General features: G+C 39.3%; 1 long non-coding RNA gene across 1 annotated transcript; it reads right to left on the minus strand.

Annotated features, from left to right (window-relative positions):
• Window positions 1–624: 624 nt before the first annotated feature.
• Window positions 625–26392, minus strand: LOC123373443. The gene is made up of 3 exons (XR_006580726.1): window positions 26230–26392; window positions 2379–2475; window positions 625–1185 (listed from the first exon to the last, which is right to left on the minus strand). It is a non-coding gene; the product is annotated as an uncharacterized LOC123373443 (long non-coding RNA).
• Window positions 26393–27269: the final 877 nt, after the last annotated feature.

The following is a 27269-nucleotide window of genomic DNA, read 5'->3' on the forward strand; positions in this document are numbered from 1 at the left end:
GTAAATCAGGGGCAGTTACATTAAAGTCAGTGCCATTACACTCGTGTAGAAATGAAAGGAGAACCAAGGCCAAATATTGTATAATAGGAATAACTGAGCTTCCAATTGGGAAAAAGATCAGACTAAGCATTTAGGGTAGAAGAGATCTTAAAACTTGTATGCACAGTGCATTAGTGCTCTCCAGCTGGAATAAATTTTAGTCTATTGTGTCACACACTAATTTGCCAGTGCGCACTAAAAGTTCCCTTGTACCTGTTAATGTGGTACTATTTGAAAAGGGAGCATACCAACACAAACTGGGGAACTTTTAGCACACCAGAAGGATTCACACAGTCAGTCAGTGCACAATGTGTTGGTCTATAGTCCAGGATGTAGTTTCAGAAAGGTGATGACCATTTTCACAATACAAGTATCTAAGTGAACTAATTTGGTGAAAATGCTAAGATCTCACCATAGCAAGATCTAATGCACCACATGACTAAAAAAGGCTATTGCATAGATACTGGCTAAATCAGACCATAACTTCCTTGCAACCAGCTATCAACTCTGTCACCAACTGTTGATTCTGCAGAATGTGCAAGTCTACTAGAAATATCTGACACTGGAAACATTTTGATTTATTGACTGATAGTCATTAGAAGAAATGGCTATGATTATCCTACAGATTTTCCACATATGAGTAATTTGCATTTACATTAGAACTAAAATGATTTATAAACACCAATGTACCACATTTTAATTTAATGATATATGTCCATCAGGATGTTTCCTGGAAATACATCAATTCTGAATGTCTTGGCACTATATTTTACATGAAAAAAGAAATGGGTGACAAATTAAATTTGAATCACTAAAAAGAATCAATGGCCAATCCCATGGAAATAAGATTGTGTTTTTAATCATTTTTCTTGTCAAAATCCATCTTAATATTCTGAAAGGGAGCTGGTTGATATGATGATTGGGAAAGTTTTGAAATATTTGTCACGGTGCTCAGTTGTTTCAGTTCTTCACTTGCAGAGATCTGAGATAATGAATGTTTTTTCAGTTCTGTCTTTAGACTTTAAAATGGATTGAAACGTGTGTTCTGTTCAAGGAGACTTTAACAATTTCTCAAGTATACTTTCCCACAGCTTGCCTTCATAGTTCTTTCAAAATTCAAGCCATGTCAGTCAGTTTGTAGCTGCTCTGAAAGATGGAAGGACATATTTAAAAAGTCTATCTGGTCAGAAAATTAAATCTCTGGACTGAATTATTTTTTAATGACATGGCAACTTTTAAGGTAGGTAGATAGACAAACCAATACCTATACAACAGACCAACCAAGTATGACCAAAATGCAGCTTCTAACAAGCAAAGCTGTTTCACTTTGGTGTGCCATCATCTTCATCTTTCACATGGTGATATCGTGCATGGAGACTACGGATTTCAGCATGCAAGGAGGTTTCATCTCAAAATTAGAAGGCAAAGGCTACTTGGATAAACAAACAGGATTGCATGCCTGGGACCTCTTAAACATGAACACATCTGCTCCATCGAGCCTAGTTTCTGGTTTCTTCAGAGTTCTGTGTGAATATTTTACACAGTCATCCCTTTAGCCCACTGATTGGTAGATTAAAAAAAAAAAAGCCTGGCACTAGTTTTGCGAATGAGAACTCAGAACGCATTTCAAATCTCAGCAAGAAATGCATTTACCCACATAACTGCACTTCCTGATTCCAGCCAGAGGTAGGCTTAGAAGTGCTGAAAGACCCCAAAGCTGCTGGTGAAGTTAGAAGCAGGAAGTCTCTAGAAATCCCAAGAGAAACTGTCTATTATTGTGAGATTTCTCTCTACATTTTACAGACCCAAGAGATCTTCGAGTCAGAATCCAAACTAATAGGGGCTTCTCTGAACCAAACCTTCCAATATTTAGATGTTCACCCATCTTTCATTTATGTCATTTGGATTTACAAAGGAAATGGCTTAAGCATCAAATATCAACTCCATTTTAAATATAAAGACAATTTTCAAACTAAAGATTTGTCACAGTTTCAGGGCAACTGCTCCTGTCCCACCTCTCCGGGGTTCACTCCAGTAGTGCCCGGTCAGCCATCACCTGTCTCTGATCAGGGACCGTTTCCCCACTCCCTTATGACTAAAGACTTTTAAAGCTGCACAGCTCCCTACCTTACACAATGATACCTGCTGCAAGCCCTTTGGCCTAACAGACAGTGTCTGTGCATTGCTTTCTCTCTGAAGGCTATGACTAGTGTATTGCCAGCAGTTATAAGTTGCCATGTAGCTTTTTCTAAGCATGCACATTTATTCCTAAAGTAAAAGCATTACAGAGAAAATATATAAAAATAACAAAAGTTCCGACATGCATGTTAAAAACTTACCAGAGGTCTCCCATCAATCTTATGGAACTCTAATAGGCCAAAGTCATTCCAAGTTGTTGGCAAGCATTGAGCCTTCTCCTTGGATAGTAGGTCCTGTCTGTTTTGGTGGATCAGAAAGAAGGCCCCAAGTCAATTTAAACCCAGCATTCTATAGTAAAAGCCCTTTCTCAGTTGATCTCTGGAAAAAAACAATGTATTCACGCCTCCCCATGTGATTTTGGTTCCTGGATAATCTGTAGTAACCCTGTCTCTTGGACTTGCATACAGCCACAGTGATTCATAAACTTAATATGCTATGCTGCCCAAAAGTATGGCTTGTGATTGCAATATCTGTCACAAAGCCATGAGATGAAATCCTGCCCCAGTGAAGTCAGTAGCAATGGGTCCAAGATTTTACCCAAGAAGTATAGCAGAATTGCTTCCCCTTAACTTTCTTTTTAATTCGGTAAATTTTGACAAAAACGCCAATTATACTGTGCTGAAATGATTAATAATTAATTGTGTTAAAGTGATACAAACATTAATTCTGAGTGATAGCAGGCACTGAGAAGCTAATTCTGCCAGCTCAGTGATTTTATGATTCATGTCAGAAATGGGTGATAAAACAGAAAAGATGATAAAAAGCACCAGGATTTTTTTCCTAATTAAAATACAGGAAGGACTGTTTTAAAAGATAGATAACTTAGTTGGTTTGAAAGACATCTTGGGCCTGTTCGTCTCAAGATTTCCTGTTGAAACTGTTGCACTTTGTATAAAATAGTTACATAGTCACTGGAGCAGGAACTGGAACCTGAATCTCTCAGGTGAGTGCACTAACCATTAAGTTATAGAGTCATTCTCACTCACTCTCTCTGGCCCAATGAATATTTAAGTATTTTATATAAAATGGAACAGTGTCAACAGTGCCTACTCCAGCATCCTTGATAGTGTAACACACTTCAAAACTCAGATTCGGTTCTTTAAAGTCGCAGGATTCTTTATTACCTCAGGTATTACAAATCTATCAGTAACACAGCGCAGAAAGATTCAGGGTTCTGAATGAAACAGAGTTCAAACTAAAATGTGTGCCCCTATACCACAGCAACCTCAGCCAACAAAGGTACAGAGAGTCTAAAATTACCACCTCTGAGACCACTCTGTGGTTGTCCAAAAAGTTCATACACTATGCAGTGCCTTACACTATGCCTTACAATAGCCCAGCAATTAGGGAACACACTTGGGAGGTGAGAGAGCCCTCATCACATTGGTGGATCATAGTCATCCTGTGATCAACTAATACACCCAGGTCTTTCTACTCCTCTGTCACTTCCAACTGATATGTCCCCTGTTTAGAGCAAAAATTCTTGTTGTCAATCTCTAAATGCCTGAACTTGAACTTTGCACTATTAAATTTCATCCCATTTCTATTACTCCACGTTATAAGGTTATCCAGATCTTCTTGTATGAAATCCCAGTCCTCCTCCATATTGGCAATTCCTCCCAACTTTGTGTCATCTGCAAATTTTATTAGCACACTCCTACTTTTTGTGCCAAGGTCAGTAATACAAATCTTAAATAAGATTGGTCCCAAGACTCCACTAGTAACCTCCCTCCAGCCTGGCAGTTCAGCTTTCAGTATAACCTTTTGTAGTCTTTCCCTTTAACCAATTCCTTATCCACCTTTCAATTCTCACATTAATCCCCATCATCTCCAATTTAACTAATAATTTCCCTTGCAGAACTGTATCAAATTTCTTACTGAAATACAGGTAGATTAGATCTACTGTATTTCTTTGGCTAAAAAATCAGTTATCTTCTCAAAACAGGAGATGAGGTTGGTCTGGCACGATCTACGTCTTGTAAAACCATGCTGTATTTTATCCCAATTACCATTTACCTCTATGTCTTTAACTACCTTCTCTTTCAAAATTTGTTCCAAGACCTTGCATATAATTGAGGTCAAACTAACAAGTCTGTAGTTTTCTGGATCACTCTTTTCCCTTTCTTAAAAATAGGAACTTTATTAGGAATTCTCCAGTCATAGGGTATGATTCATGAGTTTACAGACTCATTAAAAATCCTTATCATTGGGCTTGCAATTTCATGTGCCAGTTCCTTTAATAATCTAGGATAGAGATTATCCCCCAGTTTAGTCCCATTAAGCTGTTTGAGTTTGACTTCCACTTCAGATGTGAAAATTTCTTCTTCCATGTCCTCGTTCTTATTAGCCACTCTGCCACTACCCATAAACTCTTCATTGCCTCATTAAAAACTGAGTTACTGTATTTGTTTAGGTGTTGGGCCAGTCCTAGATTATCTTTAATCTTCACCCCATCCTCAGTGTTTAGTGGCCACACTTTTTCTTTCTTTGTTTTCTTCTTATTATATGACTATAGAATTTGTTATTATTGGTTTTAATTCCCTTTGCAGGATCCAACTTTGCTTGGTTTTTGGTAGTTCTCACTTTTCCCCTACACTTTCTGACTTCCAAGAGGTAGCTTTCCTTGCTGGTCCATCCCATTTTCCATTCCTTGTAGGCTTTCTGCTTTCTCTTAATCACTTGCTCATCCAGCTTGGTCTGCAACCTTTCCCTACAAATGGTTCCACTTGCTTGGGATGCAGGCTTCAGATAGCTTCTGCAACTTTGACCTAAAGTAATTCCAAGCCTCCACATTCAGATCTTTGAGTTCTTCAGTCCAGTCCACTTTCCTAACTAATTCCCTTTTGAAATCAAGGACCCTCGTTGCAGGCCTATTTTTGTTTATCCTTCCATTTAGTTTAAACAGAATTAGCTCATGATCACTCAAACCAAGGTTGTCCTCTACAAGCAGTTCTTCTATGAGATCCTCTCTATTCACCAATACCAAGTCTAAAATGACATCACCTCTTGTTGGTTCAGCAACTATTTGGTGAAGAAATCTGTTAACTATCACATCCAGGAAAATCTGGGCCTTACTATTATTAGTAGCACTTTTTCTCCAATCTATATCTGGGAAGTTAAAGTCTACCATAAACACACAGTTCCCTGTTGTATTTATTGCATTCAAAATATTAAAGAGGTCTTTATCCATACCCAAATCGGATATTGATGGTCTGTAGTGGACCCCATGCACTATCCCAGAGGAACCTATAGTAGCTTTCTTCCCCAAAGTGATTTTGGCCCAGACAGACTGTCTTATCCATTCCATCACTTCTAATTTCTTTAAAGTCTACCTCATTATTCATATACAATATTTCTCCACCAGCTTTGCCTTTATTTCAGTCTTTCCTGAACAGCACATAGCTTTCAATACCTGTACTCCAGTTATGACTACTATTACACCATGTTTCTGTTATCCCTATAATATCTGGTTTCACTTCCTGCACCCATAGGTCTAGTTCCTCCAATTTGTTACCCCGGCTCCTTGGACTATTGTACAAACATCTTAATTGTTGCTGCTTGAAATTGCCCACATTCCTCGCCCAATGGGGTGCTGTCATTTTACTGCCAGTATCACCGATCTGTCTGGTATCAGCACTATACTTCCTCTTAATGTCCGTTCTCCTAGCCACTGCTGTTCCTTTCTCCATTGCTGTATCTTTTCTTTCTTGATTTTCCCCCCTTTCAATGTTAAAATCAGGCATGGAGATTACATGAGCAACCCCCTTGATATCCTGCCCAATGCTAAAACTGAATCTGAGTGAGAGCTCATTCAAAAAATATTTGGACAGAACAGTTTTCTATCAGAAAATTCAACAAAATTGAAATGTTTCACGGGAATGTGTAGATTTCATTTAAATTTTTGACAAAAAATATTGAAATGTTTCATTTTGATAAGGTCAAAGTCCTTTATTTTGAATGTAGTGAGATAAGGTGGGTGAGGTAATATCCTTTATTGCATTAACTTCTGTTGGTGAGAGAGACAAGTTTTCAAGATTATGCAAAGTTCTTCTTCAGATCTGTGAAACTAACTCTGAGTGTCACTGCTAACTTTGACATAGTATTCCAGACCTGAAGAAGAGCTCTGTGTAAGCTTGAAAACTTGTCACTCTCATGGACAGAAGTCCAATAAAAGATATTACCTCACCTACCTTGTCTGTCTAGTATCCTGGGATCAACACAGCTACAACACTGCACACACACTGGAAGATATTGTTTAGAATTTCATTTTGACGTATACTATAATAAGCAATTGAAATGTGCGTCTTAAAATGGGAAGTATTGGGCAATTTTAATAATAGATGGTGCTAGTAGCTCCATACATATTATAATTATATTTTATATTGGCGGAAATGATAAACTTAACCATATCAAAATGGTTCAATAAGGCCGTTATGAGATTTCCAATGCAATTTTTATCAGAAATTTTTGTTTTGCAGAAATTTTGAAGTTTCAATTTTGTTCTGATTTAGGACAAAAGGAAATTTTGAAATGTCAGAATTTCCCATACAATGGAAATTCTGAGTTTCAACCAACTGAAATTTGAACTGAACCCCTCTGAAGGCTGTGAAATGTTCAGCTAACTTCTTTTTTCTTTACTTTACTGGTTCCAAGTAGAACTATTACTGGAAGGACTGAAATTCCATGAGATGCTCTTTTTGAGCCTGGGACATATAGCCACGCCTTCCTGAAAAAAGGAAGTGCCAGAAATTTTTGCATGAAAGCCTGCTCTAATAAGATGGCATGCCCAATCAAAGGCTGCTGACTTCCCGGGTCCAGGCTTCAGCTCCTGCAAGTTGACTGTCAATGAAGCTGTGACAGTTTGCAACATTCATTATGTGTACTGTGGTGACTCCTAGAGGTGAGGACCTCATTGTGCAGCGGCAAAGAGTCCTGTGGCACCTTATAGACTAACAGACGTTTTGGAGCATGAGCTTTCGTGGGTGAATACCCACTTCGTCAGATGCATGGTTACTCTACAAACACATAACACAAAAAAGATATTCTTTTCCCCCAAAGAGCTTACAAACTAAGCCTGAGAGTATGGACAGCAGGTGGTTATAAAAACTATAAGGAAAGAGCAGAAGGAAGCAATTGATTATACAAATAAATAGGATACAAGCAATGGGCACAGCCCATTGGATGTGTGCCTTGACATCACAGCCCTGCAGTGGCATTGGTGCATAATACCATCTGGTCTCAGATGTTCAGACAAACATCCAAACTTTGGAGAAATCTTCAAAAATGAGGATGAGTTAGTTTTAATTTCTCCTTCACTAGTTGATAGGAACATAACCCAAAGGTAGCAAATTCTCCTAGTGCCAGCAGCCAAGCCCTTTGTTCCAGTGCAAATCTGGAGCAGTTCAACAGAATTTGTCCAGCTTTGCCTCTGAGCAAATAAGAGCAGAATCTCATCCCTAGCATGGAAATACCCTTTGTTAACTCACTTCATTTCTATTATAAAGTTGTACAAACTGTGATTTCTGGTCACATCTCTAATCTTTTTCTTCTGCAACTGTTATATTTAATACAAACACAATAAAGAAAGATTAGACAGTTTAATTTTTAAAAGGGAAATATGATAATTTAATAATATCTATTTGTTCTAGTTAGCAAATAAGTGGATAATTTGAACAGGTTATAAAATTAATATCCAACTGTTTGGTAATGGATAATTACATATTACGGCTGTACATTTATTCCACATAATTCAAAACAGTTTCAACCCATTGAATTTAAGAAAAAACATTTTTCATTATGTATGTTATAAGTTTAAGACAGAGTCAGGTGCAGATGATCTGTTTAACCGTATGACCAAGGAATACAAATTTACTTGTGTTAAATATGCTGGGCCCCAAAAATGAAGCTGAGCACAGGGCCCCACTAACGCTACATCCGCCACTGTGTAAAAGGCACCATTGCCAGTCCCCCTAAGCCATCCAGCGCTTAAGAAAGGCCATCCAGCATTCTCTCTTATCTCCCCCATCTCTGTTTTTCATTCTTTTTTTCTTCATCCTTCTCCTATATTATTAGTAACAGGAAGTAAATGAAAATAAAGTGAGGTAACTTGATTGTTTTTGTAGTCTATCTTTTTTTCCACAGACCACTTGAAAATTGCTAAGGGTCTCGGCGGACCACTTAATGATCTTTCCAAATAGTGTTTGTACCGTTAGCTAACTATTGTAAAGTGCTTTGGATAAGAGCGCTTTATTAAAAAACAAAAACAAAAACATTGGGGTGCAGGGTTTGGCGAGGAGTTAGGATGTGGGAGGGGTCTCAGGGTTGGGGTCTGGGGTCTGGGAGGGAGTTAGGGTGCAGGAGCGGGGTGGGGGTTGGGGTGTGGGGTCTGGCCAGGAGTTAGGATGTGGAAGGGGGATGAGGGCTGGGGCAGAGGGTTGGGGTGTGGAGCGCTTACCTGGGGCAGCTTCTGTTTGGTGCGAGGGGTGCAGGTGGGGATGGGGATTGGTGCAGGAGTCAGGGCAAAGGGTTTGAGGGGGGGCTGCTGATGTGTGTGGGGGGGGGGCCTCGGGTCTGGGGCAGTCCCAGCCATGGCCACTGGGTTACCTGCCCCGCCGCTGCTCCTGTTCGCTGCCAAAGGGACCTGTGGCTGCAGCAGCATGTGAGAACTGAGGCCCTCGGGCCTGCCGCTCCCTTCCCCTGGCCTTTTTCCAGGGGCCGCCAGCAGCAGTGTACGCCAGGGACTGCACCTGCACTGCCCGGTGTCCGGAGGACACTTTGTGTATAGTGTCTATTACACATAGGGCCCTGATCCTTCATTGGGATTACCAGGTTCTACCCTGATACAGATAACAAGTAATAATAACTTGAGGTGCTCAGTCAAAGCAAGGAACTGGGGCCAGACAGTTCAGAACACAGTTACAATTGTGATGGCTTCCCTTTTGGCCGCGACACACCAGGGACCTCAGTAGCAAAAAGCATGAGCTGTTACAGCATGAGGTAAAGCTCTGCTTTTGGGGCCTGTAACAATTCATATCTTCTATGGATCAGGGCCACCATGCACTCACCCGTTGGTTACACAAAGACACAGCATATTTGTTTCAGGGCAGCCAGCACAATACCAAGTCAGCTCTGAAGACTCATTCAGATATTTTCTGCAACGAACCAATCTCAGGGAGCAATATTTTAAGTGGTGCAAAAGAATAAAGATGGAGGCTTTTCAGACCTGCAGGACTGATTTGCATAGATGTAAAATACATATGTGCAAGGAGTTAAATAATGAAATACTTTTTACTTTTCCAGTAACTGTCCCTTTTAGGGAACCCACACCTTTCTCGGTACTCCTATTCCACCTCTTGAGGGAATGTGTTCTTTGGTTTTACTGCTTACTCTCTTCTAAGTCTTTCTTTTCTTCTTTGCTGTTCCACAAATGTTGAAAGAACAGCTGCAGCCTGATATAATTATTTTAATAGTCTGCATGCTATAAAACGGTTAAAAGCAATTTTAATTTTAACAGTAAATAGGTTTTATTGCCAAGTTGTAGTGTTGCTTATAGCTATAAGATGGCAACGGGTGGTTGGGATTATATTTGATTCTGTACTGCTATGTCTCCAGTATCCCTGGTATAATCAGTGAAGTGGCACTATTTTGCCCACAGGATAGAAAAAAATGTTAATGGAAGCAATTAAAAGATATGAATAATACTGACACCTCTTTATTACCTTCCAGGTGCATTCAAAGCTACCCGACACATTAAGTGGTAATGAGGCAGTTAACAGTTATTTTCCAATTGACATGATTAGTTCTGTCTGCCACAACTGCATTTATTTTGTGCTTTGAAGTCCTTCACACTAAATTATTGGATTTGGAAAATGAAGGACATTGATATATGGAATGATCTCATCCCTAATTTAAAATGAAGAGAAGGGTAGCAATGACATTCTTGTGGGTAAGACACTCGACTGGCAGTCAGGGCTATAACATCAATTTTCACCACAGACTCGACATGTGGCTTAGTATGAAATTTTCTAAATTGTTTAAAGTTAGACACCTAGACTGAGATTCTTCAAACAGTCCAGTGGACTGAGACACGGATCTTCCTTTAAAGTGAAAAGAGGATATGTGTCTAAATCCCCTAAGCTGCTTTGAAGATTTCAAACATTAATCTGCATTTAATAACTTTAAAAAGTAGCCTGATTTTCAGAATTGCTAAGCCACCCACACCATTGGTTCACCAACTCTAGATAGATTTTGTTGCATAACTTTAAGTGTCCAAGACCACATTGATTTTAAATCATTCCTACTTGTAAAGCACTTTAAATCCTTAAATATATTAAATATATAGTAGTGTTATTATTACATTTTATTTTGTTTAGTAAGTTCATAAATTATAAAGCCAGAAGGGACCATTGTGACCCTCTAGTCTAACCTCCTGCATAACACAGGCCATAGGACTTCTCTGAATTAATTATGTTGAACTAAAGCTTTTCTTTTAGAAAAATATCCTGTCTTGATTTATAAATTTCCAGCAATGGAGAATCCACAACCCTCAGTAAGTTGTTCCAATAGTTAATTACCCTTAAAAATGTGCCTTATTTCTAATCTGAATTTGTCTAGCTTCAACTTCCAGCAGCTGGATCTTGTTATAGCTTTCTCTTCTAGACTGAACAGCCCTCTATTATCAAATGTCTGATTCCCATGTAGGTACTTATAGACTGTGATCTAGTCATCCCTTATCCTTCTCTTTGTTAAGGTAAATGCATTGATCTCCTCGAGTCTATCATTATAAGGCGTGTTTTCCAAATCTTTAATCATTCTTGTCGCTCTTCTCTGAACCCTCTTCAGTTTATCCACATCCTTCATGAATTGTGGACACCAGACCTGAACACAGTGCTCCAGCAGTAGCTCAACCAGTGCCAAAGACAGAGGTAAAATAACTCCCTACTTCTACTCAAGGTTTCTCTGTTTATATAAATCTGTGTGTGGCCAAGACAAGAGAATATAATAGGCCTTAGCTATTGTTACCTGTGTCCTGGTTTACCTAGGCCCGATTTTCAGTGGTGCTGAGCATTCATAGCTATGGTTAGTTGCTACTGATGCTGTGGGTGCTCAGGACATTTGGATCCAAATTTGTGCCTACAGTGGGCCATATAGACCCCTAAGGGACTTAGGCATTTCACATGCACTCACCTGAGAGATGGGAAACCTGTGTTCAAACCCTTTCTTCTCATCAGGCAGATGGGGGAATTGATTTGGGGCATCTTATATAGCAGATCAGTGCCTAAATCACTAGGCTAAAATATGTAAGGGAGACCTCCTCCTCCCCCACAGCTTTTTGTGTGGACTAGGAGGCATGCTTTGAGAACACCTACCGGATCAGGACTCATAGGTAACATAGGCATTGACCTGTCTATCTTTATCTGACTTGAGGATTGTTCTGGACTTAGTTATGAGACAGGCACCTGGGCACCTACCCTGAGGCATTTTGAGCATATCCAGCAGCAAAAAATTAGGCATCAAAGGATTTTAGGCACCTCCAGAGTTCAGTGGCAGGTTTTGAGGATCTCAGTGGTTCCTAAAAGTTTGACTTAGGTGTCTAAGGTGGGAGATAGGGGCCTAAGTCCTTTGGTAGATGTGGGACTAGATGCTGATATCTTCACCTTTCACTGCCACGTTTCTTTTATTTTTTATCATCTTTTTTCTTCTTTCCCTTCCCATCTCACAGTCTTTCTTTACCATCTCCCATACTAGAAATTATTGTGGGAACGCATCCCCCTCAGCCCCTCAATTCTTCAGTACGTCATTTAAACTTCAGTAAACTTCAAGTATGCGTCTTGTGAGCCTTAAATGAATCAGTCAGGAGAACTTCAAGACAAGATCATTACATTTCAATATGCTTCCCGGGAGGAGTTTCTCCTTACTTTAAAACACTTTATTCACCTACCCTTTCCCAAGTACATTTATACATAATAAACATCAAAATATACTTGTTTTACAGCTAAATTCAGAGAGAATGAAGTCTTCTGGGAAATATTTTATGGAATTAACCAAAACAATTCACCTAAAAAGGAAATCAGCTGTTCAGATTTTAAGTGTTTTTAAATTTAACTCCATTTTATTATGTGGAAATACTTGTTGCCTTTGAGTTATTTCCATGATATTAACAGCAAAAGGCAGCATGACGCACACAATGTTTGATTTTTATTACCAGCTGCCTTGCTGTCAACAACCAGTGTTGGGTTGTCATGGTAAAGCATGGACTGGCTATTCATTTCCAGGGGAAGGAAGCACAGCTTTGTTCATGCAAAAGACAAAATTAATGACTAGACGTACAGTAGGCCTAATTCGAGATTTATTTTTCCATATAGCAACAAAAGTTCTTTTAAAATAAACAAGTGCATTGTATGGGTACTTGATGAGTATCAACAAGGGAAGAGGGAACTATTTAGGGTGGTCCAAAGGTAATGAAACTGAGCAAAAGTCAATATAAGTTAAATATTGGGAAGCCATTCCCAGGAGTGAGATCTATTTGACTGTAGAAGTGTCACTCAAGGACAGTGATGGAAGCCACATCACTTGGGTAATTTAAAACTTGAATGTGCAAAGGGCACAGTAATAACACGTCAGGAACAATCTTACATCAGCTGAGCATGACGTATGGTTCCTATTTATCAAAGTACTTAAGCATGTGCTTAAGTCCACTTGGTTATTAAGCATGTGCTCACTTTTAAGCAGATTGATTGAATGTTTTTTTTTGACTCAATTTATTCCGATTACTAAAATAACAAATATGCATCTATCCAAAAAGCTCTGGAAAACCTGCCACCACTTTTTGTAAATATGTGTCAAATTGGCCAAATTGTTTCGGTCACACTCCTCTGCCCCTCAAAAAGTCCATAAAAATCAAAACATTTCATTTCAGACTTTTCACAAAATTATAACATGCAGTGTATATTTTATTTTATGGGAACGGAATATACTTAGAAGTACTAAGGGAAGTTCCATTATAAAGTAAAGGTTGTTGTTGGCTTTGAACTTAATATTCTTGAGAGACTTTGTGAAAGCTCTGAGGAAGAATGGGCTGGGTTTAGATTTAATATATTTGAGCGACATTAAAGTGGGTCAGACTTTTGGGGGTTTGTGACTTTGCAAAGAAGTATTGGCTGGATATTTTATCTCTGTTCTCCATTTGCACTGAGCTGAAACTTTAATTAAATAAGATCCCAAAGACAAGATGTCTCAGAATGAAAATAATTTGTTTCTGAAATTCTAGGGAGAATTAATGAGGATTATTTGGAAAGATTAGCCATTAGTTATGCTACCTTTCCCGGTATCAAGAATGCACATTCAAACTATAGGAAACAAAATGATACTACAGTATGAAAAGAGGTCAGTGTTGTGTCTGTTCCATGTTATGATGAGGATGGCACATTTAGTGAAAAATTCAATTAGTCTTTTGCCTTGACTTAGGAAACAGACAAGCACACGAAAAGCTGTGTATTGGAGAAATAGCCTCCATTCTTTCAAACTTTAAACCTGCCAGTAGAGCCATGTGAATAACTGATTGTTTGGTTCACTAGCACTTCTGAAAAATAAAATAAAATAAAATTTCAGGTTTACCAGAAATTTTAAATTTTTTTGGCAAACTTGAAAAGTTGAAAAAAATCATCTTGGGTCAAACTAAATGTTTTGTTTAAATTTTTTGCCTTTTTTGAGGGCCTTTTTGTTTGTTTTGACATTTCTTTTTTTTTTTTAAATAAAATCAAATCAAATTTCAAAACAAAAAGTAATTTCAAATCAAATTTTAAACATTTCATTTTGAAAATGTCAAAAAAATATATATATATTTTATTTTATGGATTGTTTTGTGGATGGAGCTGACGAGTGCCACTGGAATTCACAAAATGTTTTCCTCCTTCCCCGCCAAAAATTGGAATTAATTCCTCCCTCCTTTAACCCGCCACTATATATATTATACATGGCCCAGGATAGATAAGATCCAGTGCTGGAGCATAGTTAGCTGCCAGTTTCCTGCCACTACTGGGGCTACCTTTCCAACAGAGCTTGCCGTCTGGAGACAGGTGAGGAGTCTGAGCTCTTAAAGGACATTGTATGCTTAATGAAGCACTTCCAGACCACTACAGATCACTTTCTGAGGCGTTTGGTTGTCCTGTCTGTGTCAGGGATACGTGAGGACAACTGAGGGCTGAACTTCTTGTTTTTGGGTGTTGGTTTGGAGAGAGTGTTAGACGAGGGAGTTATCGTGGATAGTTCTCTGAAGATGTCCACGCAGTGTGCAGAGGCGGTCAAAAAAGCAAACAGGATGTTAGGAATCATTAAAAAGGGGATAGAGAATAAGACTGAGAATATATTATTGCCCTTATATAAATCCATGGTACGCCCACATCTCGAATACTGTGTACAGATGTGGTCTCCTCACCTCAAAAAAGATATTCTAGCACTAGAAAAGGTTCAGAAAAGAGCAACTAAAATGATTAGGGGTTTAGAGAGGGTCCCATATGAGGAAAGATTAAAGAGGCTAGGACTCTTCAGTTTGGAAAAGAGAAGACTAAGGGGGGACATGATAGAGGTATATAAAATCATGAGTGATGTTGAGAAAGTGGATAAGGAAAAGTTATTTACTTATTCCCATAATACAAGAACTAGGGGTCACCAAATGAAATTAATAGGCAGCAGGTTTAAAACAAATAAAAGGAAGTTCTTCTTCACGCAGCGCACAGTCAACTTGTGGAACTCCTTACCTGAGGAGGTTGTGAAGGCTAGGACTATAACAATGTTTAAAAGGGGACTGGATAAATTCATGGTGGCTAAGTCCATAAATGGCTATTAGCCAGGATGGGTAAGAATGGTGTCCCTAGCCTCTGTTCGTCAGAGGATGGAGATGGATGGCAGGAGAGAGATCACTTGATCATTGCCTGTTAGGTTCACTCCCTCAGGGGCACCTGGCATTGGCCACTGTCGGTAGACAGATACTGGGCTAGATGGACCTTTGGTCTGACCCGGTACGGCCGTTCTTATGTTCTTATGTTCTTATGAGGGAGGTGTCAGCATGTTTGACAGAGGAAGGGCACTGTAGGATAGTGGATGGGTGAAGACATAGGTTCTATAATTTCTCTCATCTCTGTTAGCCCACGGTCTGAGTAGAAATGGTTGACATTTTTTATTCATAATTTTTTTCTGATGAAAAACAACCATTTTCTACACAAACATTTTTCCATAAAATATTCATTTTTTACAAGAACAAATTCCCAAACCCATCCTTTTTAATCCTGATTTTAAATCACAAGGAATAACTAGAATCCAAACTATGTTGATATAATATTTTTAATTGGAGTCGGGAAAAAGGTGAGATTTTCTTTACTCTAACTTTTTGTTATGAAATAAAATGTTATCTTTGGTTTCTCTGCCTTTTTCATTTCTCCATCCTCCCCACCCACCCATTTTTTCAGGCAGTGTTTGATCACATAATAAACAGTTCCTAGAAATGTATGTTGCATTACAAATTCATAGTTTGATACAGCCAAGAAAGGAACAGTAATTAAATATGCAAATGAATTATCTAATTGACACACATAAGATTTGAATTATCTCAGCCCAAAAATTTCACACTGACATGATTAGGCTTGGCAGAATTCTCTCTCTCTTTCTATATATATATATGTATAACTTTTTGACAGAAAGATCAATGTTTATTTTTATTTTTTTAGCAATTTAAATTTTCTAAATTGCACAAAAATATGGGGTTTAAATATTTTTGTTAACTTTTATTGATTTACATTTTCACAGTTGCTGAAAATTATGGGGCATCAGGCAAAGGTGGTTAGACTATAATTATTTAATGACAATAGACACTGAGAATCAAAAAGTTAAATCTTTATGAACGTTAAAAGACAAATTGTCAACATCATATGTCAAAATATATACAGTCAATGGTCTTAAATCAAACTCTAAGTGATCCAGCAGTATTTTTCTTACTTTGTCTAACTGTCGATGTGTGTACAAAGAAATTGATGTTTATCAACATTTGCCTTTAAAAATCAAATCCTTCCAAGCCTACTGATGATTTTAAAAGGGAAAAAACATAAAAGCTTGTTGAAGTGCAGTAGATATAATCATATTAATTTATACTGATAAAGTGCCTTTCATCTGGAAAGACCCAAATACTAATAAGCCAAAATCCAAACTTTTTTTCCAACTCTCTCTCTTTCCCTCCAAATTTGGTGGGTCAGATAAACTGGAAACTAGAACCCTGATTTGGTTCTTTAAAACCAAACCCAGCTGATGATCTTTTGCAAACCCAAAATATAGTTCCCCATTCCCATCTCTAATCCAAGCATGATTAACAGGTGCTCTATGTGTGTGTGTAATTTACTTATTATAAATGCTCACGAGTGCTTGTGCATAAGTGTGCCCACTGTCCATCCCTAGTGTTGCAGGGTGATGTAATGCTTAGTTCCTATTTTTGAAAAGACGTTCCTGGTGTGCAGAGCAGATAAAATTTACAGCTGACAGCTACACTACCAATAGGTGCATGTGTGATTGCTGCCATCTTGCCAACATCACAAGGGATTGAACCAGGAATCTCCATAGCCAAGAAGAGTTTGCATATACAGTTTAAGAACCATGCTCCATAGCTGTAACCAACTCACAGCCTCTCTGGATTAGGCACATAATATGTAATGACCACGGAGTTATATATGCTATTGCCTATGCAGAGGCATGAGCTGCAAGCACAATGGAATGATGTCTTGGAGATGAGAGTTAAAGGCTTCCCTTTATATGGGTATGGTTTAATTGCACCATCTCAATTGATTAGACTTTTCCTGTTGGTATGCATACTTCCACCTTTTCATGTTCTCTGTATGTATAAATATCTCCTGTCTGTATGTTCCATTCTATGCATCCGAAGAAGTGAGCTGTAGCTCACGAAAGCTCATGCTAAAATAAATTTGTTAGTCTTTAAGGTGCCATAAGTACTCCTGTTCTTTTTGCAGATACAGACTAACACGGCTGCTACTCTGAAACCTGGCATTCAGTTCTGAGACTCTCAGTACCAGAAACACACTGATAAATTGGAGAGGTTCCAATAATTCTAGCAGAAATGATCAGGAGGCTAAAAAAACTGATTTATAAGATGACATTAGAACTCTGGATCAGACTTTGCTGTGTGTTACACTGGTGCAAATACATTATAACTCTACTGATTTGAACAGTCACTCTGGATTTGAGCTAGTGTAACACGGAACAGAATTAGTCCCTTAATATAGATATTTTAACTAATGTTCTGTCATCCTCACTCAAATTAAAGATAAGAGTTACACCAAGGATGAATTTGTCTTCATGGGGAGAAAGCAGTTACACGAGTTGGTGCATGAGTGTAATGGGATGAGATTATGAAAGGGAAAGGTCATATCAAATTTGGTACTTTCGGAGTGTCTTCCATTTGAGGCTATATCTACACTACAACTTAGCCTAACCTAGTGTAGACGTAGCCTGGTACAGGGAGAGCTGAGTATGTGTGCATGACCTGAGGAACACACCAGTAGTGCATAGTGTAGATGTAGCCTGAGAGTCTCACAATGTGTTTCAGTTTAGCTTTTCAAACGGGAAAGTCAATTTTACAGAGGAATTAAATGATGTAAGGAATTCAATGACAAAGCTGGCAATAGAACCCATGTCTCTTGACTTCTATGCTTGTGTCTTAACCTGAAAGCCATTTTTACTACCCTAAATAGATATTTAGGGCCAAATCCTCTCCTGTGCCTGGCTTCAGCTGGGCTCAGCAGAGAGGAGCTATCAGGGAGCTAGTTACACATGCTAGAAGCAGGAACTTCTCCATATACAAACGTGTGTTGTACTGTATTGCTACTCAGTGTACATGATGGTTTTTGGGCACCAGTTAGTTACATGTATTTCCAAGTATTTGGTGGTTATCAAAGTGCAATTTATTTTCTTCGCCTGATTATTATTTTTGTTACAGGTGTATAAAAGGTTCTTTTATTATATTCAAATATTTATTTTGCCATAGTGATTGGTTTATATGCATAGCTGGTTATTCTTTGATCAAGCTGGAACTCACAGCCTTCTGGAATACCTACCATGTAATCAATCAGTTAAAAAAAAACTGACAGATTTATTGATTATTTGTATACAGTTCCACCTTGCATGGCAACTATCTCTTAACATTTCGAAGGAAGAAATCATAAAGCCATTTCTAATTAAACAACAACAACAAAAAACCCTAACCTAATACAAACACTTGATTTAAAAGAAGACGGGTCTTTGACCTAGGTTTAAAAACTGACACAGATGAAGTAGATTTAACAATCTGGAGAACAAAATTTCTTAGCTAATCAGTAATATTATTTATGTTTCCACAGCTGTACAAATGGAAACTACCAGAATTCCAATCAAAGATACCCAGCAGTCTGGCAGCCTGGAAAACACCCCATTAAAACTGAGTAATAGTAAGAGGTTTGTATATTAAACTGGGAATGACCAAGAGTGTAAGAGATGATAAACAGTATGAAAGGTAACATTGATTGATTCTTATCCCTCTCAATTAAACATAAACAGTAGGTTGCCTAGGTGTTAGAAATTACCTCCTGATTGCCTGTTAGATTTTTTTTTTCCAGAGTCAATACTCCGTGAAGTCTAAAGTCTCTCTGGGTAGGTTCTAATCTCCTGAGCTAAGTTCCTTACACAGGTTTTACACAGTACTTCATCCGACAAAATTTCTGTCGACATCAGTAAGTGATTTGCTGAATAAAAACTGAACATGTTCCTCTGGACCTGACCTCTTAATATGTTTAATCACCTTCTCTCTCTGGCAGGGAGGTGAAGGCTAACAGCAATACCCCCACATACATCAATCAATGTAACCACCCACCAACTATCAATGAAAGTAAATACCTGTAGTTAGTGGCAAGAGTTAGACAAAGTGGTTCTGAAGGTATGTCTACACTGCAGTCATGCAGCAGTGTGATTGCAGCATGTGTTGACATAACCAAGGTAGCTTTGATTTTGTTAGTGTGAGTACCAATAGCAGTGAAGTCACAGCAGCAATGGTTTCAGCATAGGCTAGCCATCCAAGTAAGTACCCAGAGTCATGGTGGGCTAGATTGATGCTAACTTGGCTACATCTCTATGTGCAGCAATCAAAGCTCCATTGCAGGGTAGACATACCTGAGCGGGACCCAAAGTAACAATTCAGTCGCTGTGCCTTATGCAGTATAATAATAAACTGAGTGGCAATGAAATGTGCCCCTATAGATTGCCAAAAGCCAGCCTTGTAACTACTCTTAGTGGAATGGACTATGAAAAGCATGTGAGTAATGGCTAAATAACATTTTCATCTTTACCGTAAATTATTAGTTGCCCATCAACTGGATTAGACCACTTGCTTTCTCAATTATCAACACCACCTCAGACATATTTTTTCAGCAAATATGCCACATAATCACCCATGGGAGAAAAGAAGTTAGGGTGACAGTATGGTCCCATCTGCAGGAAGTGGTAGATCCAGAACAAAATACAGTGGCAATGGTGTATGGATTAGTGCTAGTATTTATTACACTGATGATCTTATTTTGACAGTGTTTGGAATGCAGAGGGGATTGATCCATCTATAAAGCACAACAACAGAATTTGATGCAGGCAGGAGGATGACAAAGTCCCACAGTCAATGCTGATGTCTGAGTCACTGCAGCAGGAACCATTTATGTTATGTTACTTTCTCACATCCTTTCTCTTTTCTTTCTGTATTCTGCCTCAATAGTTTCCTAATGGAAACTGAAAAACTAAACCTAAGATGTGTGAGAGGTGGATATTTCTATTTCTCCAAGGCAAAGAGACTGCAGAGGTCTGAGCACTACTGGAAAAGTTTCAGAAAAGTATTCAAACTTAGATTCTGCTGGAACTGAATGTGTGTTGCCCATTACTTATAAATAGAATGAACAGCCATGCCAGAAAATATGGTTGATACTCTCAAATCACATAAGCTAAGAAGAGTTTGTGCAGAGCATCTCTGCTGTAATTCACTTATTGGCACACAAAAAAGCAAGGGTAACTTGTGCTCAACAAAGGAGGATGGGATTTTGAAAATGTAGCCCTAAATCATCTGTGATTAAGAATTTTTGGATAATTTCTGTTGCCTTTCAAGTACTCTAGCATTTTTTCTAAATCAGGAATGTCAGCTATTACAGCCAGTGATCTGAATCCAGCCCACATGATGTGTCCCACAAGACATACTTTTGCTGGCCAGAATCTAAGCTTTCATGTAAAAAAACCCCAGTGTTTCTAGCTGCAGAGATAACCCTGCAAACATGAACTGAGACATGATGATGTCTGCCTGACTCTGGCAAGTGTATGAAATAATGACTCAGAAGGGTGAACTCCTCTGCCCTGTATCGATCTCAGCTCTAAAGTTGACACTTCAATGTTAATATTAACTGTTCTATTGCTGATCAATTTAGCAGACAAAATGCAAAAGGGTGATGGAGTCAAATCCTTCAGAGGGGCAAGAATAGGGCATAGTTGCAGGGAAAGAAACTCGGAGGAGACACGTCGAAGGGTATATCTACACTGCAAGGTATGATTACAGTCGGAGTTGGCATAGCTTTCATGGAGCTAGCATGGGTAACAATGGTAATGTAGAGGGGTGACACAGGCCAGCAACCCAAGTACAAACCCACCAGGGACTTTGGGTAAGTGCTTTGCTGGCTACCTCTACAAGGCCATTGGGGATCGTGTGTATTTACTCCTGTTGAAAGCCTCTGCTGCCATGTCTACGCTATTGTTTCTGTGCTAGCTAGATTAAAGCTAACACACGGATGCCTGCTCATGCTACAATCACACTTTCATTTGCAGAGTAGACATAGCCAAAGACAGAGAAGAGTGAGAGAAACAGTGAAAGGGAAAGGTGGGAATCAAATCAAAGGGCAGACACAGCAGGGAGAAGACTTTATCTCTCACTGTGACAATAAAGATACTCAAACTATGAATAAAAGTTTTGCTACAACATGAAGGCTTCATTCTCCACTTGTTTATGCCCTGTTTTACATGTGGAATAAATAATCCAGATTACTGAACATTGTGCCCTAAAGATACCTGCATGGTTGCAGAACCTAGAGAAACCCAGGAGCAGATCATTAAGTGGACTTCTCAGCATCTTAGATTTGGTAGGACAACTCCCACCTTTTCATGCTCTCTGTATGTGTATATATATCTCCTGACTATATGCTCCATTCTATGCATCCGATGAAGTGGGCTGTAGCCAACGAAAGCTTATGCTCAAATAAATTTGTTAGTCTCTAAGGTGGCGCAAGTACTCCTGTTCTTTTTGCTGATATAGACTAACACGGCTGCTACCCTGAAACTTCTCAGCATCGACGCTGCTTACCTGTCATAGACTGTATGGCAAATGAGCTCTAAGAGATGCCGTTGCAAGCACTGAGAATTATCCAGGTGCCCCCTAGAGCAGAGCAGTTAACTCAGAGCATTCCTTAAAGAGGCTGCATGGCCCAAAGAGACCCCTTCTTTTCTAACAGCTCAGCCAGGGTAGAGACAAGGAGCTGCGTATTTCTACATTCACAGTGACAAGAGTGGGCAGCAAGAAGGGAAAACCCACTCAGCACAGCAATGTGTGCCCCTGACCACTGGTGGGGGCAGGTGGTCCCCAAACACTACCTTCTGCCCACAAAGCTTGTTTAGATTCAGTTATGTTTTAGGGCTTTTAGGGTTGTTTTTTTCCCCTTTAACAAAACAGACCACCCCAGTCCCTGATCCATCAGCAGATGTGTAAGGCTGCTGGAGGAATCCTCAGTCCTTGCACAGATCCTGTGGGACAGGATCCTGTGGCACAGTAGAGTGTCAGAGTGAGGGTAGGAACTAGGGCAAAGAAGGTTCATCATGAAATCAATAGAATTTAGGCACCTAAATACCTTTGAGGTGCTCGGCCTCGATTTCCTAATGAATCAGGAACTACATTTACAAATGAAACTTTGAGTCCCTCTCCCCCTACCCTGGTGGCCTGATTGTCGTTTACACTTAGGTCCCTTTAAACTACTGTAAAGAGGCTTTGGAATGGCAATAAATTACAGTAAATTGCACCCACAGCCAGGGCTGTGAAAAGGGACCTGAGCATAAACGGGAATCTGGTTCTAGAGCTGTTCATCCACCAGCTGTTCTATCTGCTGTACAAGGCAGCTCAGTACCTAGCCAGCTACGTACAGCTGGGTTTTATACACCCCATAAAGTCACAGAATTGGGCAACTGCATAGGGTCCTGTCATAAACAGATAGTTAAGGGTTAAAGTCTCTTTTACCTGTAAAGGGTTAACAAGCTCAGTAACCTGAGAAACACCTGACCAGAGGACCAATCAAGGGACAGGATAATTTCAAATCTCTGTGGAGGGAAGGCTTTGTCTGTGTTCCTTGTTTGCTCTGTGTGCTGTCTTTGGATCGAAGAGAGGCCAGATATGTCTCCAAGTTCTCTTGGAGTATTTCCTACTATCCAGTATAGTGAGTATTAGTTAAAAAGGCGGATTAGTCTTTTAAGTTGCTTTCTATATTTGCAATTGTGTGTTTGCTGGATAAATTCTTTATTCCTGATTGCTGTTACTTTGCTTTTACTGAGAAAGAAGGGGGAGGGGGAATTCTCTCCAGGTTTATAAGTTAGACTCTGTGTATTGTTCCATCCGGGTATGACAGAGATAGTGTACTTTCTTTTTTTGTTCTTTTTAATAAATTCTTTTCTTTTCTTTGGACTTGGTTAATTCCTTCTCTTGTGGAGATTCAAGGGAAGGGGAGGGGGGAAGAGTGAGTTCCTCCTGAGGTTGATTCACAGAGTTGAATCGGTGTGTATCTCTCCAGAGTGGCTAGGAGAGAGGGAGGGGGGAAGTGGGCTGCTTCCCTGTGTGTAGAGAGTCAGGGAGATTGAATCGGTGTTCCCCAGGGAAAGTTGGGGGAACAGGCAATGTGTCAGACACTTAGAAAACTGACTGGTGGCAGCGTATCAGATCTAAGCTAGGATTTTAGTTTAGGGGAGTCCATGCAGGTCCCCATCTTGTGAACCCAAAAGCTCCAAGTGGGGGAGAAACCTATGACAGTTCCTTTGGAGAAATACCCCATGGAATTAAATTTAAGCAAATCTGGGTCCCACTGATGTCCTGGGGAGTTTTGTCATTGGCTGCAATGACATCAACATTTGGCCCTTAATATTCCAGTTCAACAGGGCACCGAGACATGTGCCTGACTTGAATCATGTGAGTAAAGCCACGGAAATCAGTGTGATTGCTCATGTTCTTAAAGTTAGGCACCCACATACTTAAATATCCTGCTGAACAAGGTCCTTAATGAAGAGACTAAATAAGAGCTTCAGTCATTACAACTATTCAAATACAGAAATCCTGCTCTCTGTTTTCAAAGGGAAAAACTGGGCAAAGCTTCAAAAATGGCTCTTCACTCTCACTTCGAGCTTTTTTCCTTTCCAAGTGCCTAGAATCCCTTCATTGACTGACTGTGTAGGTGTAGTACATGTGTAGGAAGGAGAATGCATCTGCTGAGTACAGTCTAATGTCTTTCCTCTGACCAAATGAAGTAAATAATATCTGGCTATCATTCAGTGCAAAAGCTATTCTTTTCTAGCTCTCTGAATGCACCCAGGAAGATGAGTGCAGCCCTGCACTTAGCAAGAAAGAAAGAAAGCTTCCGGAAAATTAGCTCTCTTCTTTTTCAATTTACTGACTGTGCATGTGTCTCTGTGTGTGTGTGTCTGGGTTTAAATTTCAAACCATTCAGTATTATTTATTGTTAAGAATATGCAACACGAGTAAAAAAACTATACTACAAGAGTTTGTTTGTTTGCTTCAATTAATTCCAGGGGTTTCTTTTTCCTCTTTACCATATGATAATATACTGCATTCATTATTTAATAAAGTTGTTTATGATAGCTTAACAGACCAAAAGATAATGGGTCAAATTCTCTGCTGGCATGAACTCCATTGGAATCAATAGAATTACACCAATAGAAAGGGTGACCCAATGAGTATTTACAGAAGCCGTTTCAGATTAGAGCTGCAAGAAATAAGTAACTACAGCAAACATGAGGGAAAAAACACACACAATTTTTTTACACAGTTCATAGCCATATTGTTCACTAAGTCCTATTTATGTGAATATTCTGAAAACTTCTTTGTATTTGTGAATACTGAAAGTGTCTTCCATGACCGCCGTGACAGATATGAAGCCTTACTTATGATTCACTAACAAAGCAGTGGCTTCAGTTAATCTTATTTGAAAGTAATCATTCAATCAGATCTACCCAATGCCATGCAAAATTCACTTGGTTTGTGAGTTTTGATGCAAACTCTCAGGATTGTAGTAAAGGTCACAAAACTTTCTGAAGAGGAAGCGTGAAATCCTGACTCCACTGAACTCAGAAGGAGTTTTGCCACTGACTTCAAATGGAGCCAGGATTTTCACCCACAAAGTACAGACAGTGGGAATGCACGTTTCCTTACTCTCTTGTATATTTGCCCAAACCCTCACCTGTGATGTCCTCCTGAAAAGACAAGAAGGAAGAACCAAAGTGGCCATTTTATTTTTAATTAAATTCAAATCAAACCTCATTTAGGATGTTGTGGTTTTGGAGAACCGACTCAGAACAGTTCTGGGAGTTTGTATATTGTGTAAGACTGACAATATCCTGAACAAATCTTATGGAATTAAGATAAGCATCAGTGAATTAAATTAAACCTTATTGAATTAGGATTAATACCTTTTGGGTACATTGTATTAAAAGTGCTATTGTGTATGGCATTGTATGTACCTTCTCTAGTAGGGAGGGAGGATTCTAAAGAATTTTCTCAGTTTTCAGCATTTGAAGTCCCCTCCCTTCCAAGGGAGATATGCATCTGCTAGTTCAAGCTGGATTCTCCATAGACCCACTGATAGAGAGGACTTTTATATAAAAACACGGAGTTAAGGCAGACTCAGGGCCTTCTTCCTGGTCCAGCAAATGGACAGGACAGGACAGGACAGACCCTCTGGTCCACAGAAGGCCCCAATCCTAGGAGAGGATTAGAAGGACTCAGTCTACTGAGGCATCATCAGACTTGTCCCTCGTTCAGAGCTGAAGCTCTGATTAACTTGTAACAACAAGGAAGTTCCTTGCAGTGGGGTGTTGAAAGCCTGTTCTTGCCAGAGCCTACATTGGTATTGAGATGAACTCCACTAAGCTTATTAGCATGTGTTCTTTTATTGTTTTCAATATGTTTTCTCAGTAAGCCTTTTTTTACCTTATGAATAAAGTAGGTTTGCATAGGAAGTGACCCAGAGACCCTGGGTTTGAGTTTCAATAAAAAGTTTGAAATAGCTGTAGTTTTAAAAAATGTGTTTGTAAATGTGTGCGCATGTGCGTGAATGAGTGCACACATGAGCTTGTATGCACGGGTAGGCTGTGAGAGAGAAAGCTAATGTTTTTCACTGAGTTTCTCATTAATGCAATTAAAAGTGATATTGCCCTACATACTTTTCTGTGACAGGATCTGGTGTTTTGAACTTGTTCTAATTACAGAAATTAAATAGCATACATATGTCAATTGTATAACCCAAGTTTCTGCTTAGATCTTTGTCTTTTATTTACATAAGAACTATAATGTTACAGTCTTATCTGTCATACTGTATTTGCCCGGGGTAAAATCAGCAATATTATTAAAACCACTAATTTATATAAACTGCAATCTGTCCAAGGGAGTAGGATTAGAAATAATTACTTACCATATATTGGAACAACTTCAAAAGTGATACGCAGTGTACATACACTTACTCCTACTAATCAGACCACCTTACATTCCTTCCTTTTGGCCCATCCTTCCAGAAGAAGGCTAGTTAAATAAAGTCGTCCCAGTATATGGTAACTAGTTAGAGAGAGAAGTCCTTTCTAATCTGTGGCTTATCTTTTCATGTGCTGTACCTGCACTCTTCATGTAAGTCGCGCATGATATTTTGTTCTCCAGGATCAAAAAAGAATCCAAAAAGCCTGTTGCATTGTCAAGTGTTCTTCCATGAAAGTTTGAGCAGGTGAGTTGTGATTTATCACCTACTGATTTTCCATATTTGAGGCTAAAGGCAAAACCTTTGCATTATGTCTAAGTAAACTTGACTCCTAATTGAACAAGAGAGCACATGATCTGTGTTTCTGGGACTCAGGTGACAGTTTGCTATGCACCGTGAACTGCACCATTTTCCAAAATAAACAGCCGGCTCCATTAGAAAAGGGGCTGATAAGGAACCTGCTTTCGCTCTGATGATAAACACCTATTGACTTTGTGGGTAATAATTCAGAGAAGCTAAACGGATTCTTGCCATTCACCCAGTGCTTGCTTAATGGTAACAATCAAAGATTAGTTTCTGCTTCAAATTACTGCTAATTCAGTCCTGTTCTGCACCTTTGTTTCTAGATTTATCTAATTTTTCATGCATATTTGCATCTCAATAAATGTTATCACTCTCATTCCAGCACAATCTCTGGAAAGTTGCCATGTTTCCCAGATCCTGTCCATTATCTATAAATATTCCACTTCTGATTATTTGCTGTTTTCTTTTAAGGGACTGATTCAAGGCAAAAACATCCTAGATTTGAACCCAGCCCTCCTTACATTTTTATTGTAGGGAAACTGAGAATAGTATTCCACACTTGAAATCAAAGTCATGATGTAAGTGAATGCAATTCTCATGGAAGTTCTTGGCCCATGTTCAGGCAGGTACAAGTCGGTCCGAAAATGGTGGAAACAATCTCCTGAACCAATGCTTTAGTGCAGGGTTTCTCAAAATGGGTCCGTGGACCCCTGGGGGTCCGTGAGGGTACTCCAGGGTGTCCACGAGTCATGACGGGGGCTGCTGGCCCTGCTGATCAACTTCTTCCCCTCTTTCCCAGTGCCTCCTGCATGCCGCAAAACAGCTGTTCAGCGGCATGCAGGAGGCACTGGGAGGGAGAGGGAGGAGCGGAGACAG

This window comes from Mauremys mutica, chromosome 6 (assembly GCF_020497125.1).
Source record: "Mauremys mutica isolate MM-2020 ecotype Southern chromosome 6, ASM2049712v1, whole genome shotgun sequence".
Classification (NCBI taxonomy): Eukaryota; Metazoa; Chordata; order Testudines; family Geoemydidae; genus Mauremys; species Mauremys mutica.